Raw genomic sequence first — 22,519 nt, 5'->3', positions numbered from 1 at the left:
AGCTGTCAGCAGCGGGAGGTCTTGGGCTCTGTCAGGCGAGGGGCGGGGTGGGGGTGGGGGGGATGTGTTTGGGCGGGGGGCAGGTGGGGTTGTAGCGGGGCTGGAGGTGGTGTGCAGAGGGGCAGGAAGGGGGGAAGAGGGGAGGGGGGTGTGCTCTTTGCTCTGGGAAAGCGAAGACAAGACAGGTGCAGATTCTTCAAGTGCATAGGAGCTGTGATTTATTTGTAGTTGTTTGTGAAACAGATGTGAAAAACTGGTCAACGACTTGGGCTTCTGCTCAGACTGGTAGCTAATACAACAGCTGCTTTTGCTGTTTGACGGGGGTTTTTTGTTAATAATTCTTAAATTCCAGTCTTAGACAGCGAGACTAGAGAAGCTCTTCAGGATGCCTACAATGTCACCACGTGCTGGCAGGAGTGGTTCATCGAAGCTCTGCTAATCTTAGTGACCCATTCATATTACAGGTAACAGGAACTAATGCTTAACTCTATTTGTCTACTCTTATATGGTATCTATTATGCTGCATGCATGTAATAACTCTTCTGAAATAGTGTGTTGGTCTTAGCTGTGTATGTTGTTTGCCATACGAGGCCAGTATGACAGCATTTTAAGGCTGCAGAGAGTTCTTTGTACTCTCTCTTGAATCGTGCTTGAGCTTCTCACCTGCTCTAATTGAAACAAAACAAAAAACCCCAAACCTAACAAAACCAGACGAACAAATCCAACCAACAAACCAAGCAAAAAGAAACAAAAACCAAAACCAAAAGCCTCTGGTTTTGAAATTATTTCAAGAAATGGCTGCTGGAGAGCTTATTTTCCAGAATTATTTTCCAGCTGAGGTATTTAGTTCTTTCTCCTGCTGTTCATGAGACAAGCTTGGGGTCGGTTTTGTCTAATCAATTCTTTGACGGGCAGTTGTGAAGGAGTGAAACGAGAGCTGTGGCTGCCAGTTCTCATCGAAGGTCTGCAGGGTGCGTGTGCCTGCTGCCCTCTGCTCAGTGCCAGTGAGTGCAAGGGGCTGTGCCAGTGCGAGCTGAGTTATAGGAGTCAAGTGCAGAGCTTATTACACATTATTACCTTACACATAATATCTCACAGCCCATCTTCACCAATGTTCACATGTCCTTTTTGTGCATTGACCGGTAAAGGTGGGGAAGACCTCCTTTTTTTTTTCTTTTTTTTTTTTAAATATGCACAGGTTTCCTCATATGTGGCTCTGAGATTTCAGCAAGTACTTGCTGGCTACATGTCGTGACATCTCTTTTCTGAGAGGGAAAACGGAAAATGAATTTACCAGCAGTTCTGTTGCCCCTGATCTGTGGAAAATGAGTCAGGCATCCAGTGAAGGACACTTTTGTCCCAGTTTGTGTATTTGTCAAAACACTTGGAGTAGGAGAAGACTAAGAGATCCAGGTGACTTGCCAGTCAGTGGGAGAGGTTTTGTAGTCACCAAGTAGATGCAGGACTAAGACCTTGAATTTCTTATGTCACATGCTTCTATAATGAGATTTGGTTTCAGCTGCTATCCTGTGCTGTGATTATTGTCATAATTGTGCATATTAACATTATATTAACTCAACTATGTTGCGTGCTGAAAGGATGCTGTAGGAAAGACTTAACTACCATTAGATCTGTTGACTGTCTTCACAGCAAACTTGTTTTCCTCTAAGCCGTGGTGTCAAACTCATTTTCCCTGGGGGACACATCAGCCTCGCGGTTGCCTTCAAAGGGCCAAACGTAATTTTAGGAGTCTAGAAATGTGACTACTCCTCCATTTATACAGTCCTAAAATTGCATTTGCTACAAATGAGTTTGACACCCCTGCACTAAACATACTTTGTGAAGAGGCTGCAAAGCGCTTTTTGCATTTTGGCAAAACCTGTGGATCTTTCAAGAGGACAAAGCCCCTTTCTCGCTGACAGAGTGGAGGCCGTGCTGATGAGGCAAAGGGGGGAAATGGATGGGCTACAAAGGTAACGCCTCTGTCAAAAGAAAACCTTATCCATCTGTTTGGGCTTTTAATAAGTACCTCGGAGTGTCAGGACATGACCCTGTGTGCTCACAGCAGCTTGTGTAGTTGTTGTGTTAACGTCACAGGGTCTGAAAATTAATTCAGTCGTGATGTCTTTTTATTTGTCCTTTCAGCTTTCTAACTGGTAACATTCTTCAGTGAGATGCTATAGGAAAGACACATGTGAACAGCTTTGAATTTCCTCAGAGTATCCAGTTGCTGCAGAGGGTAACCTACAATGTTCAGGTCTTTTGTGCTGGTGCCAACGTCAATGAATTAATTTCATTTCTAATGCATCATATGTAAGTGTGCACTCAGTTATCTTCTCTCATGGGAAACACCTGGCTAATTTTCTAAACTTTCTGAAGGCCATTAGCATATTGCACTAACCTGGTCTCCAGAGTGAGCTGTGGCATTTTTCCTCCAAGGTAAACAGAGGTTTTTCTTTGCAAACCATGTTGTTACAGCCTGTCAAATGCAGTGGTTGTGGGACTTTCAGTGACTGGCCTCTTAGCCCACCTGCATATCCCAGGGAGCTGTCAAAGAGAAGACCCAGGGGAAAAGTCATGCTTGTCATTAGGAACAGACTTATGTTACATTAAAATGCCTTTTGTGCAAGGGTCCTTGTACGAGATCTAGTGACTCTTAAAAGCACCTGCAATAAAGGACCTTTGATAGTGCTGGTCTCTGATAGACTTTTTTATTTTCCAGATGTGCTTAGTTAAAAACTGCCCACACTATGGGGATTGCAATCGGAATTTTGCTTGGCTTGGCAGAATGGTGTCTAGTTAAAAACCAAAACAATAGCACACTCCCCTGCCCACCCCCACGGCAACAAAGTAGAGTCCACCAAGCACCCCACCCTCAACCCCCAAATTCTGGTAACTAATTTCTGGATGCTTTAATTAAAAGTCTTTGTTTGACTTCCTGGAGTTTTCAGTCAGACCACAGAAGATGAGGTAATGATACCATATTTAGGACTCCTGGCGAATCTCCGTCATCACAACTTACCTGTTCAAACTAAGATAAAATCTTTGGTAAGAGTTTTGTTTTTGTGGCACGACCCTGGCTTGAGGGCAAGAGAGTTACTGGACTCTGGGGAATTGCCTTAGTATTTCTTATGCTCGTTTTTGTGGGACCAATAGCCCTGACCTGTTTGTTCTCCAGAGCTGGTGGTTGTTTCTCCTGTACTGGAGAAAATAACCAGTAGAACAGGCGGTTGGGTGTTCTCTTTCCTTCTCGACGTTTCTGTGTTGTTGCACTAGCTTGTGTTAGGCATTCAGTTTCTGCAGCTGTTCTCTGCAAACGAAGGATGAATTTAAAATTTGAGCATTCTTCCTTTGATAGTCTAAATGTTGTTAACACGTGAGGACTGTAGTTGGATTTCTGGTAAGCTGCCTGAAATTTGGCCGACAAAGATCTCAGTCTATGAAAGGATAAATCAAGAAAATGTCACTGATGTTGATGTCAGGCCAGGACCCTTGAATACTCATCCATGTCTGAGCTGCTCAGTTCCTCTCTCTGCTTGAATCAGTGCCAAGGTGAGTTATGGTTCAATTCAGAAATGCAAATTAATCTACATGGCACTGAATGTGACACTGTTTACCTTGGGAGAAAGGAGGGGGAAGGAGAAGGAGGAACTCTTGTCAGCTCTGCCCACTGAGTAGAGAAGGAACGGGGGTCAGTGTTCAGTGGTTCTTTTCTATTGGAGACATAAGCAAAATGACCTTCTCATCTTTCTTTAAAATAATGATGGCATTTATTGGCTTATTCTTTTTTTCCATTTTTCCTTATACAAGTTCAACACAGACTTTAGTCATTGACATCCACACCCGTGTGGTGCACTAGAAGACTAAAGTAGATATCCTAGAGAACATTGCGCTCTGACGCCAGGGGGAAGTCGGTAACGCCATCCCTCTGCAACACACCCCTGAGCCCAGATTTTAAACCGCTCTTCTCTGTTCAAAAAAAAAAAAAAAATCAAGCGGGTGAGGGAGGTGACACTTAGGGCCTAGAGCACACCACCAAGCAGGTGTCCCTGGTGGCCAAAGGCTGGTACCAGACTCTGTCACCCAATCTGCTTCCAAAACAGCTCCTTGGGAAACAAGAAGCAACCTGTCATTCCTTTCATTTTTGGGGACTCCATGTGAAGAGCAGCTGCAGACAAGTGTTTCTTTCCTTTCTTTGCAGACTTCTGAAGGTGTTCCAGAGAGGATCTTCAGAATATTGAAGGATTCAATATACACTTACAACAAGCCAAATCAAAGACTGATAACAAACCTCCGCTACCCAGTAATGAAACCAAAGGCTTCACAAAGAGGCCAGAGGTTCCAGTCAGGAAAGGACGACATCTATGCAGGTGAGAAACATAGCCCTGCCTTAGTGGTTTTGGGCTGTTTTTTTTTTTTTTTAAACAAATGCATTGACAGGTGTGAGGTGAATAGTTGCTACGTGTCCTCTGAGACCAGCTTGCATGGGCAGCAGTTCAATGTCCTTCTCCTTCACGTTCACTGGAAAACTGTTATCCCCAGCTTGCAGTTCCACACCCTCACCCACTACAAATTTGCAAGTTAACATTGCGAGAGACGCTGAAGGCAAAGCAGGACATTGCCCACAGCTCGCTCCTTCATGGGTGTTGGTGCTTCCAGGCTAGGGAAGGCTGAGGGCCTGGGTTAGGGACCGATTAAGCAATCTGGACATCCATAAATCCATGGGTCCAGATGGGATGCACCCGTGGGTGCTGAGGGAGCTGGCTGGTCATTTCTAGGCCACTCTCCATCATCTTTGCTAAGTCATGGGAAACGGGAGCGGTGCCTGAGGACTGGAGGAAAGCAAATGTCACTCCAGTCTTCAAAAAGGGCAAGAAGGAGGACCCGGGTAACTACGGACCGGTCAGCCTCACCTCCATCCCTGGGAAACTGATGGAACGACTTATCCTTGGTGCCATCTCAAGGCATATCAGGGATAAGAGTGTCATTAGGGGCAGTCAACATGGCTTCACCAAAGGGAAGTCGTGCTTGACCAACCTCATAGACTTTTATGAGGACATAACCAGGTGGACAGATGATGGTAAAGCAGTGGATGTGGTCTGTCTTGATTTCAGTGAAGCATTTGACACGGTCTCCCACAGCATCCTCACAGCTAAACTGAGGAAGTGTGGTCTGGACGATCGGGTAGTGATGTGGACTGTGAACTGGCTGAAGGAAAGAAGCCAGAGAGTGGTGATCAATGGGGCAGAGTCTATTTGGAGGCCTGTGGAGTCCCTCAAGGGTCGGTACTGGGACCAGTACTATTCAATATATTCATCAATGACTTGCATGAGGGAATAGAGTGACTGTCAGCAAGTTTGCTGATGACACCAAGCTGGGAGGAGTGGCTGACACGCCAGAAGGCTGTGCTGCCATCCAGCGAGACCTGGACAGGCTGGAGAGTTGGGCGAGGAAAACATTAATGAAATATAACAAATGCAAGTGTAGAGTCTTGCATCTGGGCAAGAAGAACCCCAGGTACTAGTATAAGTTGGGGAATGACCTGTCAGAGAGCAGTGAAAGGGACCTGGGGGTCCCGGTGGACAGCAGGAAGACCATGAGCCAGCACTGTGCCCTTGTGGCCAAGAAGGCCAATGACATCCTGGGGTGTATTAGAAGGGGGGCGGTTAGTAGGTTGAAAGAGGTTCTCCTGCCCCTCTACTCTACCCTGGTGAGACCGCATCTGAAATATTGTGTCCAGTTCTGGGCCCCTCAGTTCAAGAAGGACAGGGAACTGCTGGAGAGAGTCCAGCGCAGGGCAACGAAGTTGATTAAGGGACTGGAGCATCTCCCTAATGAGGAAAGGCTGAGGGAGCTGGGTCTCTTTAGTTTGGAGAAGAGGAGACTGAGGGGTGACCTCATTAATGTTTATAAATTTGTAAAGGGTGAGTGTCACGAGGATGGAGCCAGGCTTTTCTCAGGGACAACCAATGATAAGACAGGGGGCAATGGGTACAAACTGGAACAGAGGAGGTTCCACTCAAATAAGAGAAGAAAGTTCTTCTCAGTGAGGCTGACAGAGCACTGGAACGGGCTGCCCAGGGAGACTGAGGAGTCTCCTTCTCTGGAGACATTCAAAACCCACGTGGACACATTCCTGTGTAAGCTCATGTAAGTGTTCCTGCTCTGGCGGGGGGATTGGACTAGATGATCTTCTGAGGTCCCTTCCAATCCCTAAGATTCTGTGATTCTGTGATTCCTAGTCCGATGGCTCTCAATCCTTTCCCCCGCTGAGCTCAGGTGCCAAATCAGTTGTAAAAACAACATTCCTCGTTCAAAAGCTCCTTGCAGGGCTGAGGCAGAGGCGAAAAAGCGAGGCAGGTGCGGGGGGGTGGGCCGTGGGGGGGGGTGGGTCTGTCGGTGGGAAAACCGGGGATCGAACCAGGGACCCTTACCGGGGACGCGATTGACCAATCCGCAGGTCCGGCATCCTGGCCGCTACACCAGCGTGATCCCACGGCGGTGGAACGCACGGCGCCCCCTATAGGCCGCAGAGCGGCCTGCGCGCCCGCTGAGGCCGCGAGCAGGTAGCTGTCAGCAGCGGGAGGTCTTGGGCTCTGTCAGGCGAGGGGCGGGTGGGGGGTGTGTGTTTGGGGGGGGGGCAGGGGGGGTTGTAGCGTGGTGGTGGGAGGCAGCGAGTCGGTGGGTGCCCCCCCGCATGGGCCGAGCTTAGCGGGCGGGCGGAGGTTTGTAGGGGGAGCTGTGGCGTCCCCCGGCGGTGGGGATGGCGGTAGAGGAGCGGCCAGGTCGCCGGACGCTGGTCCGCAGGGCACCCACTTCCAGCCCCACCCCGCCCACCGCCCCCCCGGCCTTTAGCCGCCGCGCAGCCACTCTGCGGCCTATAGGGGGCGCCGTGCGTTCCACCGCCGTGGGATCCCGCTGGCGTAGCGGCCAGGGCGCCGGACCCGCGGATTGGTCAAATGGGTCCCTGGTTCGATCCCCGCTTTTCCCACCGACAAACCCCCACGGCCCCCCCGCACACCTGCCTCGCTCTCTCGCCTCTGCCGCAGCCCTGCAAGGAAGGAGCCCTTCAAGGAGGAATGTTGCTTTTGCAACCCAGCTGCCACCTCACCCCAGCCAGGGGGGAAGGATTGACACACAGCACACTAGGAATCCTTCCCACAAACCAACTCTCTTCCAACTCATCCTGCAATGCAAACTCATTCCTGCATTTCAAAAACAAGTGCAGCTAGAGGGAAGGCTAACCCAAGAGCCAGGAACCCACCTTTGCAATAGATCCAGCAGGGGAAGGGCCTTCTTAGCATGAGATGAATGAATCCTGGAAACTGAGGCAAGCGGCAGGCAGTCCAGAAAGCCTGCAGTACCCAACCCGTGAGGCACAGGGCAGGGAATTTGCAGCTGGCATTTGGGGGGGCGTATAAGCTTTTTGCCCTATTGCGTGTGCCTACTTTTAGGTAGAACGTCCCGTTTCGCAAAAGCATTAATAAAACATGCTTTGCTGAGAAATCCTGCCTGAGCCGATTCTGTTGGCAAGATGATGGTTTCCTACAAGTCTGGGGGCTCGTCCGAGACTCAACGTCGTCATCTCGGGGGTCCCTATCGCCAAAGGACGGGAAGGCGCGCCCCGTTGATTTCAGTGGCCTTCTGGATGGTCGGTGGGGATTCCAGGACGGACGGACAGACAGAAACTGCAGGGCTGTAGTGACGAAGGCGGATCCCTGCAAACCATAGGCGAAAGGATAAAGGAAAAAGCGGGAAGCACGATACGAGCGAGCGGGCGACTTTGTGCGTGGACCAAGGTAAGAAAACAGACTGTTGAGTACTACCTTGGTGGTCGGGGGCATTCTGAGAGGAGGGACGAGGCGCAAGGAGAAGCCTCGGGACTCCGAATGGGAAATAGAAAGGAAAACCGGTACCATTCCTCCATACAGTCCTTTAGGGAGGATGTTAAGGTATCGGGGAAACGTGTGATGTACAAAAAGGAAGGATAAATAGAAAATGATAAAGTATTGTGTTTTGTCTGGAAAAAATAGTACTTGAGAGAGTGATATTCTGGCCAAAATACGGATCCAATGACAATTGGCTATGCAAAGATCTAAATTGGTATGTAAAAAAAACTGTGGGGCGTTTAAATCTTCCTCCACACCAGGGTGGGTGCGAGTCCCTCCCTTGCTGCAGTATGTTTTTGAGTGCAAAGTGTGTGGCCTGATCAGTGTAAAGTGCACATAAAAGCAGTGTTCGAGTCTCTCTTGAGAATGGGAAAATATCCTTTAGACATAAACCGTTGACCAAGTCTGAGACTAGGATTGGATCCAGCCGCACCTAAACTCCTCTCTGAAGGAGATTAGAAAGCAAGGGGCTCCTTCTGAACGTCGTGACTCAACGGAAGGGTGTCTCTGAATTTTTTTAGTGATGGGAAATAAAACTCGGCATAGAAAAGGGGACGCCCTTGGCCGAGGTATTGCAAAATCGGGAAAATATTTATGGTACAGCAAGTTTTTCAAGAGAAGCATGCAATGACCTTATATTGAGGAGACTGGCAAATTGTAACTAAAAATCACCTAGAAAACAGATGTCCTGGACAAATGAATTACTGGTACGTATAGGGTGATTTGGCATATGACCACCATAAAGAGGATGGTCGAAAACGAGTATAAAAACCTAGAGAAAGAATTTTAGCCACAGTTGGGAGTAATTTAACTAAGGTGCTTGCAGAGCTGGTCTCTGCTCTCTGTATCACCTCTTGATTCCCTCCCCAACCGTCTTTGTTGTGTTCCTGCTTTTGCTGGGCTTTACCCTGGGATTGCTAAAGTTATTTTGCAGTGCAGCCAGCAGCAGATGTGCGTGTGTATGCGTGTGTGGGGGAAGAAGTGCGAAGCGGGGGATGTACATGTGAATGCCCTCCAGTGTTACAGTGTTACATGGATGCACCCCCTGGCACTCTGGGGATTTGATTATGTGAGGAAATCAAACTCTTAAGGGAAGATGGGGATCGATGAGCATCATTATTTTCTAATTTTGGGGGGGGGGGCTATAATCCATTCTGAGCCGGTGTTAACCTGTTACTGAGAGAGCTGGTCTGTCCAGAAACATCATTTAAAAGAATGTGGAACTAACCCCACAGACAGGGGGAGACTACCTGGGCCCAAGGTGATTCTAATTGAGATTATAATAATCAAACAAATGGAGATAATTGCCAAACAGTGGTTAAAAATCTGATAAAAGCTTTTGAGGAGATAAGGGTAAACTGAACGGAAGTGCAGGAATGTAGACAGAAGCCAGGGAAGCACCGACTGGGGAAGATTTTTGGAAAGCTTTGTGGACTGGTAGCAAGTGTGTTTGTGGATCTACGGAAGTACTTCAGAGAGCGTGTGCCAGGTCGGCAGGACGAATTTGCAGAAATTCTGAGTGTGGTCATGTTTGTGTATGATGGTCGGGAACAGAAGTGAAAAGTTGAAGCAGACTGACTGGTTGCAAGTGAAAGACTGGAAGGGAAAAGAACAAAACAAAACAAAAACACAGAAGATTTAGACCAAACTCAGTGAAAAAAGTGAGAGAATGAGAGAAAATGGAATGCTATTATTGTGGAAATCTGGGATATTTACCCCTAGGGCTGCAACTGTTGAAAATGACTAAAGGAAGAAAACTCAATACACTTTGGAAAATCAGAGGGGCTGAAAATGTTTTTGGTGTTGTGGTGGGTTTTTTTGGTTTTTTGGTTTGTTTGTTTTTGTGGGAAACGTGTTTAAATTGGAGAAGAGCATATAATTGGTAAAGTAATGGTGGTAATTGGTAATGAGGTCTAGTTTTTAGCAGAAACGGAAGCTCCCCTGTCCCTTCTAAATTCTACCCTAAAAAGATCCAGAACTGAAGACGGAGTTGTAATAAATGAGGTAGCAGGGAGGAAGGAGAGACAATTATGAATAAATTCCTATTTGTGATAATAAGAATTAAAAGCATATGGGGAAGGAATATATTAGTGGAAGATTCCCCAGCTTATATATTAGAGAGAAACCTTTAACAGGCTCTGGGTGTGGAAACACAGTTACTGCCTGGGGGGGTGACAAGGAGAAAATGTGAAAGATATTGTATTACCTGGAAGTTTGTGTGGGTTTTGGCTGGGCTGGAGTTAATTTTCTTTGTGGTACCTAGTATGGGACTATGTCTTTGATTGATGCTTAAAACAGTGTTGATAATACAGAGATGTTTTTGTTATTGCTGAGCAATGCTTGCACAGAGTGGAGGCCTGTTCTGCCTCTCACGCTGCTCCAGCGGCAAGTGGGCTGGGGGGGAAGCGAGAACCAGTGGCACACTTATCTAAGCTCTTAGACCCAGTGTCTCGAGGTTGGCCAGAGTGTGTGCAAGCTGCACCAGGAACTGCTCTTCTGGGGGGAGAAAGCAGGAAATTAAACCCTGCTGCTTTCCTGTGGGGAGGTGGCAATGGGCTGCACCTCTTCATAGATGGGTCTTCAGGGGTAATTCAGGGGAAAAGACACAATGGGTGTGCCATCGTTGAAGGTGTGAGTGGTGAAATAAGAGAAACGGGAAGGCTGCCTAATAACTGGTCAGCTCAAACATGCCAGCTATAAGCCGTCAATCAGGCACTGCAAATGTTAGAAGAAGAAGAAGGTACCATCCGTAATGGTTCTAGATACGCATTTGGAGAAGTGCACACCTTTGGGAAAATTTGGGAAGAATGGGGTCTAATTAATAGCAAAGGTAAAGAATTGGTTCATGAAGAACCAGCTGGACAAGTGTTACATAATCTGCTGTCACCAATAGAAGTGGCTGTAGTACATGTTACTGGACATCAGAGGGGCAACTCTTTTTGTGTCGGGGAAGTTGGTTAGCAGATGAAATGGCCTGAGAAGCAGCCTTAACTTAGTTATTGCTTCAGGTTTTATCTCACGCCCGCCCGAGGTCCTGGCCTCACAAGAAATTCCAGTTTTCAATGAAATTCCAGTTTTCAATGCGCCCAGAAACCCTGACCTGCACCACAAAGGCAGCAGCAGCAGCAGCAAGGAACACCGGGCCTGTGGGCGCAGCTGGCCTACAGCAGGGGACGGCCCTTTGGCCACTTCCCGGACACTCTCCTGCTCTCCACCCTCCCAACCTCTTGCACACCCCCAGCCTCAGCGCTGCAGGAAAAAGAGACAACCTCACGGCTCCGGGAGGCCCGCACTCGCAGCAACAGCCACACCACAGCTGCAGTAAGCAACACCGCTTTAGCCACCCCTGCCAAACACGGTGCTAGGCCGGCTGCCACCAACAACAGTCAACCCCGTCCCAGCCAGAGCAAGTCCGCAGAGGCAGTGGCACCTAGTCCACCCCGGGCAGAAGGCAAGAGGCAGGATGCCGAAAAACCAAGAAGATCAAGCCCTGTTCACTTGTCCTCACCACTAGCAGGACCCTGGCTGTGACTCCAGATGATTTGTGCGCTTACCGTCTGTCACCCTCCTCAAGTGACCGGTGTGGCCAAGTCTCTGTACAGATCCCTGGGGGACTGTGCCCTGGAAGGAATCCAGTCCAGCAGCACCAACCGGCACGTTCAAACGCAGCTTGCGACAAGGCCCTTCCTCTGCTTAGGAGCGCCGTCCTCCGGGCTTGCCTCTGCAGATGTCTTTTGCTCGACAGTGCCCATCCTTGGCAGAACCTTTGGCTTCTGCTTCTCACCTAGGTGTCGAAAGAAAAGCTTTGAAGTGAGAACCAAACACGTTGCCACTAACCTTGCACTCTGTCCCCAGGGGAAAGTCGCTAATGCTGTCCGTCTTCAACACACCCGAGCCCAGATTTTAAACCACTCTTTTCTTTTTCAGAATAAAACCCAACAAGTGGGTGAGGGAGGTGACACTTAGGGCCCAGGAGGGACGGCAGGAAGGACAGAAGGAAGGACGGAAGGACAGAAGGAAGGAGGGAAGGAAGAAAGGAAGGGAGAAAGGGAGGAAGGGAGGAAGGGAGGAAGGGAGGAAGGGAGGAAGGGAGGAAGGGAGGAAGGGAGGAAGGAAGGAAGGAAGGAAGGAAGGAAGGAAGGAAGGAAGGAAGGAAGGAAGGAAGGAAGGAAGGAAGGAAGGAAGAGTTTACATCTGGTTTGCGCCCCAGAGTCTCCCGTGGGTGGGCCTGGGCCGGTTGTGCCATTTGGGTGACGCTTGCTCCCAGGCCCCGAGCAGGTAGCTGTCAGCAGCGGGAGGTCTTGGGCTCTGTCAGGCGAGGGGCGGGGTGGGGGTGGGGGGGGATGTGTTTGGGCGGGGGGCAGGTGGGGTTGTAGCGGGGCTGGAGGTGGTGTGCAGAGGGGCAGGAAGGGGGGAAGAGGGGAGGGGGGTGTGCTCTTTGCTCTGGGAAAGCGAAGACAAGACAGGTGCAGATTCTTCAAGTGCATAGGAGCTGTGATTTATTTGTAGTGGTTTGTGAAACAGATGTGAAAAACTGGTCAACGACTTGGGCTTCTGCTCAGATTGGTAGCTAATACAACAGCTGCTTTTGCTGTTTGACGGGGGTTTTTTGTTAATAATTCTTAAATTCCAGTCTTAGACAGCGAGACTAGAGAAGCTCTTCAGGATACCTACAATGTGACCACGTGCTGGCAGGAGTGGTTCATCGAAGCTCTGCTAATCTCAGTGACCCATTCATATTACAGGTAGCAGGAACTAATGCTTAACTCTACTACTCTTATATGGTAGTATAAGTAGTCTACTCTTATATGGTATCTATTATGCTGCATGCATGTAATAACTCTTCTGAAATAGTGTGTTGGTCTTAGCTGTGTATGTTGTTTGCCATACGAGGCCAGTATGACAGCATTTTAAGGCTGCAGAGAGTTCTTTGTACTCTCTCTTGAATCGTGCTTGAGCTTCTCACCTGCTCTAATTGAAACAAAACAAAAAACCCCAAACCTAACAAAACCAGACGAACAAATCCAAACAACAAACCAAGCAAAAAGAAACAAAAACCAAAGCCAAAAGCCTCTGGTTTTGAAATTATTTCAAGAAATGGCTGCTGGAGAGCTTATTTTCCAGAATTATTTTCCAGCTGAGGTATTTAGTTCTTTCTCCTGCTGTTCATGAGACAAGCTTGGAGTCGGTTTTGTCTAATCAATTCTTTGACAGGCAGTTGTGAAGGGGTGAAACGAGAGCTGTGGCTGCCAGTTCTCATCGAAGGTCTGCAGGGTGCGTGTGCCTGCTGCCCTCTGCTCAGGGCCAGTGAGTGCAAGGGGCTGTGCCAGTGCGAGCTGAGTTATAGGAGTCAAGTGCAGAGCTTATTACACATTATTACCTTACACATAATATCTCACAGCCCATCTTCACCAATGTTTGCATGTCCTTTCCCCACCAGTAAAGGTGGGGAAGGATTCCTAGTGTGCTGTGTGTCAATCCTTCCCCCCTGGCTGGGGTGAGGTGGCAGCTGAGTTGCAAAAGCAACATTCCTCCTTGCAGGGCTGCGGCAGAGGCGAGAGAGCGAGGCAGGTGTGCGGGGGGGCCGTGGGGGTTTGTCGGTGGGAAAAGCGGGGATCGAACCAGGGACCCATTTGACCAATCCGCGGGTCCGGCGCCCTGGCCGCTACGCCAGCGGGATCCCACGGCGGTGGAACGCACGGCGCCCCCTATAGGCCGCAGAGTGGCTGCGCGGCGGCTAAAGGCCGGGGGGGCGGTGGGCGGGGTGGGGCTGGAAGTGGGTGCCCTGCGGACCAGCGTCCGGCGACCTGGCCGCTCCTCTACCGCCATCCCCACCGCCGGGGGACGCCACAGCTCCCCCTACAAACCTCCGCCCGCCCGCTAAGCTCGGCCCATGCGGGGGGGCACCCACCGACTCGCTGCCTCCCACCACCACGCTACAACCCCCCCTGCCCCCCGCCCAAACACACACCCCCCCACCCGCCCCTCGCCTGACAGAGCCCAAGACCTCCCGCTGCTGACAGCTACCTGCTCGCGGCCTCAGCGGGCGCGCACGCCGCTCTGCGGCCTATAGGGGGCGCCGTGCGTTCCACCGCCGTGGGATCACGCTGGTGTAGCGGCCAGGATGCCGGACCTGCGGATTGGTCAATCGCGTCCCCGGTAAGGGTCCCTGGTTCGATCCCCGGTTTTCCCACCGACAGACCCACCCCCCCACCCCCCCCCCCACAGCCCACCCACGCGCACCTGCCTCGCTCGCTCGCCTCTGCCTCAGCCCTGCAAGGAGCTTTTGAACGAGGAATGTTGTTTTTACAACTGATTTGGCACCTGAGCTCAGCGGGGGAAAGGACCTGCACCCACCCTGGTGTTATAGTTGTAACTAAGTTTTGTAAACTATATCCAAGATTCTTACCTTATCTTGAGGCTTGCAGGTTGTATACAAAAAGAGAACTGAAAGTTAGTCCTCAGTTAGTCCTTATCTTATCTTGAAAGGATAGGATGTGCTGAGAATGCACAACTAAGAAATCCAAGAATTTTACATGATTTCACAATGAACATAGGAATAGCGCGCATGTGCAGTGACAAAAGGTGAAAAGTACAGGAGTGAAGAAGACTCCTTACTTCATCCTGAAGACCCTCTGAACGACCACCAGAGGACACTGCGCATGCTTAGAGTAGTTCCAAGGTGTTGCAACTGATATTGTGAAATAGTTGTTAAATCTGATGAATATGCAATACATATGTTGTAACCCTAATGAATATGTATGTAACCAAATTGTATAAATGTAGTGGAGTTCGAATCAGTGGTCGAAGCCAGCTTTGGGTAGGAACCCCTGGTTTCCCAGCGCTGAAATAAAAGCACCGCATATAACTACGTCCGTGGTTATGTGTCTTGTTTGCTAACATTTTGGCGACCCAAATGGGATCTCGTGGGCACTGCTGAGGCGGATCGCGTCTTGATCCTGCTCCGGCTAGCACAGAGGTATTCTTGGGGAGCGCATCGGACACGACCGACCCTCCACTGCTCTCGACGGACCTGTGATTGGTAAGAAGGTGCTTTTATTATTATTTGGGTACCCAACATCTGGTTCCTGAATCCTGGTAGCCTGCTGGTCAGACACGGCGAAAGCCACGCTCGGTTGGGCAGGGAGCTCCCGATCGGTAAAGCCTATAGGCGCCGTCCGTCAGACAGAGGGAAACCTCTGCAGGTTCGGCATTTGGTCTGGCTCCTGAATCCTGGTTACTGAATTTATTCCAGTCTGGCTCCTGAATCCTGGTTACTCAATTTATTCCAGTCTGGTTTCTGAATACTGGTTTCTGAATTTGTTCTGGCCTGGTTCCTGTATTTGTTCCTGTATTGGTTCTGTATTTGTTCCTGTATTTGGTCTGGTTCTTGTGTTTGTTTCTGTACTTGTTCTGGTCTGGTTCGGTTCCTGTATTTGTGTTTGTTTGTTGATATGTCCAATTCAAACGTATCGCCGTTAAATTATGATCTGTTTGCATATTTGAACTCGGTATTCGGTTTGCATGTCTGAGCTCAGTATTTTAGTTTGTATGTTTATATTTGGTACCAAAAGAATTTGTTTGGGGAAATAATTACAAAATAAGAACCGGTTCCGTTACTAAAGTACCACCTTGCTCCCCCTTCAGATGCGTCTGTACACATGAAAGTAAATTGAGTTAGCTGTATTGCAGTTAGGCTTGTTCTGTGGATAGACTGATTTGGATCTGAAATTAATGTCAGGGATTGATGCTTAATATGCTGTTTATTGACATCTGTAAGAAGTTACAAAAGGTAGGAGCTGAGGGATGTAACTATTCTTCAGCTAATTGGAGTTGCATATCGCAGGAATTAAATGAAGAGAAAAAAAGGGCAAAAGGAGCCCAAACCTATGCCCGGCAGCTTCTCCTTGATAAGCTGTGGAAAAGAAAAAAAAAAAAGAAAAAAAAAAAAAGAAAAAAAAGGTGAAAAGCTGACTCTCTGCTAAAGCGGTGAAAAAGGTGGGGGGAGCGGCGGCTGCTAGAGCTGGAGCTGCAGCTCCTCTCCTCTGGGCTCGCCGCCCGCGGGGGATGAAGCGGGAGGGGGATCATCAAACGTAATAGAACCCCTGCGGCAGGCAGTAGGTGTGGGGGGGGAACCAGTCTATGTACAATTCCGTCCACAATCTGGAAGCAATCGGCTGGTCCTTATCGGGAAAATCCAGATAAGGTTGCAATAATTAAGATGATAATTAAAATGCAGAATCCTGATTGGGATGATTTACAAGTGATTTTGGATACATTAATGGACTCTACAGAAAAATATATGGTTATACAGGTTGCGAGGGATAAAGTGAAAGAAGATATTCGGAATGGGAAAGTAGAGGGTAACGTTGATGAGAACTTTCCAAAAGAAGATCCCCGATGGAATTATAATACAGGAAGCGGGTTATGCCGTCTCCGGAGGTATCAGGATTGGTTGTTGATTGGCGTTCAAACTGCTATGCCGAAGCAAATGAATTGGTCAAAATTGTATAATGTGAGACAGGAAAAGAATGAGTCTCCCTCGGCCTTTTCAGAAAGATTAAAAGAAGCTGCCAAAATCGGGATGTAAAATTTTCAGTAGACACAGGGGCTACTTACTCTGTATTAAATTCCTTACAGGGAGCGGTAGGTCATAAAGCTACGCAGGCCATAAAGCTACAACAATTGTTGGTGCCACAGGGAAGGAGGAGGTATGGCCATTCTTACAACCTTTGGATTTGTGCTTTGGAGAAAAGGAATTAACCCACAAGTTCTTATATGTTCCAGATTGTCCAGTTTCTCTTTTAGGATGAGATTTGCTGACTAACTTAGATGCCATAATAACATTTGAGGATGGATATTTGGTAATGAAAATTCCGGAGTCAAAGCTAGGACAAATGTTACTATTAAAGGAAAATCCAATTGTAAAGATAGCACAGGCAGTAGAAGATGCAGTGATTCCCACAACATGGGAAACTGACATACCCGGGAGGTCAAAAGTAGCTAAACCTGTGAAAGTGGAGCTGAAGGAAGGTGCTAAACCAGTACAGTTGAAGCAGTACCCGTTGAAATTAGAAGCTAAATTAGGAATAGCATCTTTGATTGAGAAATTTTTGAAATATGGAATTCTAGAAGAATGTGAATCAGAATATAATACTCCAATTTTCCAGTAAAGAAACCTGATGGTAGCTATTGATTAGTCCAGGACTTACGGGCAATAAACCAGATCACTAAGGATATACATCCGGTAGTTGCAAATCCACATACCTTGTTAACATCTGTGAAAGAGGAATATAAATGGTTTACAGTACTTGATTTAAAAGATGCCTTCTTCTGCATACCCCTTGACCAGGAAAATAAAAAGTTATTTGCTTTCGAGTGGGAAAAACCACACAACGGAAGAAAGACCCAATTAACCTGGATGCGCCTTCCACAGGGATTTAAGAATAGTCCGACTATCTTTGAGAATCAACTAGCCAAAGAACTCGAGGAGTGGACTACAAGAGGCCGTATCGGAATTCCCTGACAATGGTATTTGTTGCTGCAATATGTGGATGATACTCTGATTGCTGCTGAGACCCAAGAACTTTGCATCCAGGTAACAATTGAAATATTGAATCAATTAGGAATGAATGGATATAAAGTGTCGAAAAATAAAGCTCAGATTGCATCCATATCCATCTAGGATGCGAGCTTTCTCAAGGACAGAGAAGACTAGGTATAAACCGTGTGCATGCTATCTGTGCTATCTCAGAACCACGAAACTTACATGAATTAAGATCTTTTCTAGGAATGACAGGATGGTGCAAGCTCTGGATCATGGACTATGGACTTATTGCCAAACCTTTATATGAGGCGCAGAAGAATAAGACCTTAGTGTGGGGAAAGCCGCAACAAGAAGCTTTCCAAAAATTGAAACAAGCTTTAATAAAAGCACCTGCTTTGGGCCTACCTGACTTAAGTAAAGACTTTCAGTTATTCGTACATGAACGACAGAGACTTGCCTTTGGAGTATTAACCCAATGGCTGGGATCCTGGAAAAGGCCCGTAGGTTATTTATCTAAACAACTTGATCCGGTAAGTGCTGGATGGCCAGCGTGCTTACAGGGGGTGGCTGCTAAAGTATTTGTATCCCACATGGTGACTACGGTATTGGAACAAAAAGGGGGGGCGGGGCATTGGCTTTCCCCAAGCAGAATGATGAAATATCAATCGATCCTGACAGAACAAGATGATGTTATTTTAAAACAACTAACCTAATGAATCCAGCTGTGTTTTTAAATGCCGGGGGGGCGGTGGGCAGGGTGGGGCTGGAAGTGGGTGCCCTGCGGACCAGCGTCCCGCAACCTGGCCGCTCCTCTACCGCCATCCCCACCGCCGGGGGACGCCACAGCTCCCCCTACAAACCTCCGCCCGCCCGCCCGCTAAGCTCGGCCCATGCGGGGGGGCACCCACCGACTCGCTGCCTCCCACCACCACGCTACAACCGCCCCTGGCCCCCGCCCAAACACACACCCCCCCCACCCGCCCCTCGCCTGACAGAGCCCAAGACCTCCCGCTGCTGACAGCTACCTGCTCGCGGCCTCAGCGGGCGCGCACGCCGCTCTGCGGCCTATAGGGGGCGCCGTGCGTTCCACCGCCGTGGGATCCCGCTGGCGTAGCGGCCAGGGCGCCGGACCCGCGGATTGGTCAAATGGGTCCCTGGTTCGATTCCCGCTTTTCCCACCGACAGACCCACCGCCCCACGGCCCCCCCCCGCGCACCTGCCTCGCTCTCTCGCCTCTGCCTCAGCCCTGCAAGGAGCTTTTGAACGAGGAATGTTGTTTTTACAACTGATGTGGCACCTGAGCTCAGCAGGGGAAAGAATTGAGAGCCATCGGACTATGAAGCACAGAATCACAGAATCTTAGGGATTGGAAGGGACCTCAGAAGATCATCTAGTCCAATCCCCCCACCAGAGCAGGAACACTTACATGAGCTTACACAGGAATGTGTCCAGGTGGGTTTTGAATGTCTCCAGAGAAGGAGACTCTTCAGCCTCCCTGGGCAGCCCGTTCCAGTGCTCTGTCAGCCTCACTGAGAAGAAGTTTCTTCTCCTGTTTAAGTGGAACCTCCTGTGTTCCAGTTTGTACCCATTGCCCTATATCTTATCATTGGTTGTCCCTGAGAACAGCCTGGCTCCATCCTTGTGACACTCACCCTTTACATACTTATAAACATTAATGAGGTCACCCCTCAGTCTCCTCCAAACTAAAGAGACTCAGCTCTCTCAGCCTTTCCTCATTAGGGAGATGCTCCACTCCCTTAATCAACTTTGTTGCCCTGCCCTGGACTCTCTCCAGCAGTTCCCTGTCCTTCTTGAACTGAGGGGCCCAGAACGGGACACAATATTCCAGATGCGGTCTCACCAGGGTAGAGTAGAGGGGCAGGAGAACCTCTTTCAACCTACTAACCACCCCCCTTCGGTCCCTAACCCAGGCCCTTAGCCTTCCCTAGCCTGGAAGCACCAACACCCATGACGGAGCGAGCTGTGGGCAATGTCCTGCTTTGCCTTCAGCGTCTCTCACAATGTTAACTTGCAAATTTGTAGTGGGTGAGGGTATGAAACTGCAAGCTGGGGATAACATTTTTCCAGTGAACGTGAAGGAGAAGGACATTGAACTGCTGCCCATGCAAGCTGGTCTCAGAGGACACGTAGCAACTATTCACCTCACACCTGTCAATGCATTTGTTTAAAAAAAAAAAAAAAAGCCCAAAACCACTAAGGCAGGGCTATGTTTCTCACCTGCATAGATGTCGTCCTTTCCTGACTGGAACCTCTGGCCTCTTTGTGAAGCCTTTGGTTTCATTACTGGGTAGCGGAGGTTTGTTATCAGTCTTTGATTTGGCTTGTCGTAAGTGTATATTGAATCCTTCAATATTCTGAAGATCCTCTCTGGAACACCTTCAGAAGTCTGCAAAGAAAGGAAAGAAACACTTGTCTGCAGCTGCTCTTCACATGGAGTCCCCAAAAATGAAAGGAATGACAGGTTGCTTCTTGTTTCCCAAGGAGCTGTTTTGGAAGCAGATTGGGTGACAGAGTCTGGTACCAGCCTTTGGCCACCAGGGACACCTGCTTGGTGGTGTGCTCTAGGCCCTAAGTGTCACCTCCCTCACCCGCTTGATTTTTTTTTTTTTTTTTGAACAGAGAAGAGCGGTTTAAAATCTGGGCTCAGGGGTGTGTTGCAGAGGGATGGCGTTACCGACTTCCCCCTGGCGTCCGAGCGCAATGTTCTCTAGGATATCTACTTTAGTCTTCTAGTGCACCACACGGGTGTGGATGTCAATGACTAAAGTCTGTGTTGAACTTGTATAAGGAAAAATGGAAAAAAAGAATAAGGCAATAAATGCCATCATTATTTTAAAGAAAGATGAGAAGGTCATTTTGCTTATGTCTCCAATAGAAAAGAACCACTGAACACTGACCCCCGTTCCTTCTCTACTCAGTGGGCAGAGCTGACAAGAGTTCCTCCTTCTCCTTCCCCCTCCTTTCTCCCAAGGTAAACAGTGTCACATTCAGTGCCATGTAGATTAATTTGCATTTCTGAATTGAACCATAACTCACCTTGGCACTGATTCAAGCAGAGAGAGGAACTGAGCAGCTCAGACATGGATGTGTATGAGTATTCAAGGGTCCTGGCCTGACATCAACATCAGTGACATTTTCTTGATTTATCCTTTCATAGACTGAGATCTTTGTCGGCCAAAGTTCAGGCAGCTTACCAGAAATCCAACTACAGTCCTCACGTGTTAACAACATTTAGACTATCAAAGGAAGAATGCTCAAATTTTAAATTCATCCTTCGTTTGCAGAGAACAGCTGCAGAAACTGAATGCCTAACACAAGCTAGTGCAACAACACAGAAACGTCGAGAAGGAAAGAGAACACCCAACCGCCTGTTCTACTGGTTATTTTCTCCAGTACAGGAGAAACAACCACCAGCTCTGGAGAACAAACAGGTCAGGGCTATTGGTCCCACAAAAACGAGCATAAGAAATACTAAGGCAATTCCCCAGAGTCCAGTAACTCTCTTGCCCTCAAGCCAGGGTCGTGCCACAAAAACAAAACTCTTACTAAAGATTTTATCTTAGTTTGAACAGGTAAGTTGTGATGACGGAGATTCGCCAGGAGTCCTAAACATGGTATCATTACCTCATCTTCTGTGGTCTGACTGAAAACTCCAGGAAGTCAAACAAAGACTTTTAATTAAAGCATCCAGAAATTAGTTACCAGAATTTGGGGGTTGAGGGTGGGGTGCTTGGTGGACTCTACTTTCTTGCCGTGGGGGTGGGGAGGGGAGTGTGCTATTGTTTTGGTTTTTAACTAGACACCATTCTGCCAAGCCAAGCAAAATTCCGATTGCAATCCCCATAGTGTGGGCAGTTTTTAACTGAGCACATCTGGAAAATAAAAAAGTCTATCAGAGACCAGCACTATCAAAGGTCCTTTATTGCAGGTGCTTTTAAGAGTCACTAGATCTCTTACAAGGACCCTTGCACAAAAGTCATTTTAATGTAACATAAGTCTGTTCCTAATGACAAGCATGACTTTTCCCCTGGGTCTTCTCTTTGACAGCTCCCTGGGATATGCAGGTGGGCTAAGAGGCCAGTTAATATCCAGTCACTGAAAGTCCCACAACCACCGCATTTGACAGGCTGTAACAACATGGTTTGCAAAGAAAAACCTCTGTTTACCTTGGAGGAAAAATGCCACAGCTCACTCTGGAGACCAGGTTAGTGCAATATGCTAATGGCCTTCAGAAAGTTTAGAAAATTAGCCAGGTGTTTCCCATGAGAGAAGATAACTGAGTGCACACTTACACATGATGCATTAGAAATGAAGTTAATTCATTGACGTTGGCACCAGCACAAAAGACCTGAACATTGTAGGTTACCCTCTGCAGCAACTGGATACTCTGAGGAAATTCAAAGCTGTTCACATGTGTCTTTCCTATAGCATCTCACTGAAGAATGTTACCAGTTAGAAAGCTGAAAGGACAAATAAAAAGACATCACGACTGAATTAATTTTCAGACCCTGTGACGTTAACACAACAACTACACAAGCTGCTGTGAGCACACAGGGTCATGTCCTGACACTCCGAGGTACTTATTAAAAGCCCAAACAGATGGATAAGGTTTTCTTTTGACAGAGGCGTTACCTTTGTAGCCCATCCATTTCTCCCCTTTGCCTCATCAGCACGGCCTCCACTCTGTCAGCGAGAAAGGGGCTTTGTCCTCTTGAAAGATCCACAAGTTTTGCCAAAATGCAAAAAGCACTTTGCAGCCTCTTCACAAAGTATGTTTAGTGCAGGGGTGTCAAACTCATTTGTAGCAAATGCAATTTTAGGACTGTATAAATGGAGGAGTAGTCACATTTCTAGACTCCTAAAATTACGTTTGGCCCTTTGAAGGCAACCGCGAGGCTGATGTGTCCCCCAGGGAAAATGAGTTTGACACCACGGCTTAGAGGAAAACAAGTTTGCTGTGAAGACAGTCAACAGATCTAATGGTAGTTAAGTCTTTCCTACAGCATCCTTTCAGCACGCAACGTAATTGAGTTAATATAATGTTAATATGCACAATTATGAC

General features: G+C 48.1%; 2 long non-coding RNA genes across 3 annotated transcripts; one reads left to right on the top strand and one right to left on the bottom strand.

Annotated features, from left to right (window-relative positions):
• The first annotated feature begins 242 nt into the window (after positions 1-242).
• LOC309436710 lies at positions 243-18,106 on the top strand. Of its 2 annotated transcripts, XR_014183391.1 has the most exons (5): positions 243-464; positions 2,146-4,370; positions 6,461-6,566; positions 7,455-7,799; positions 17,326-18,106. It is a non-coding gene; the product is annotated as an uncharacterized lncRNA (long non-coding RNA). The 2 variants fall into 2 exon arrangements; XR_014183392.1 differs by lacking the exon at positions 243-464 and having other exon boundaries at positions 1,255-4,370.
• On the bottom strand, positions 14,138-22,211 carry LOC309436718. The gene is made up of 5 exons (XR_014183395.1): positions 22,090-22,211; positions 21,750-21,917; positions 20,494-21,100; positions 19,675-19,843; positions 14,138-14,922 (listed from the first exon to the last, which is right to left on the bottom strand). It is a non-coding gene; the product is annotated as an uncharacterized lncRNA (long non-coding RNA).
• Positions 22,212-22,519: the final 308 nt, after the last annotated feature.

Source organism: Streptopelia decaocto (genome assembly GCF_964273445.1).
Source record: "Streptopelia decaocto genome assembly, chromosome: 1".
NCBI lineage: Eukaryota > Metazoa > Chordata > Aves > Columbiformes > Columbidae > Streptopelia > Streptopelia decaocto.
This window is presented reverse-complemented; position numbering and strand designations above follow the sequence as displayed.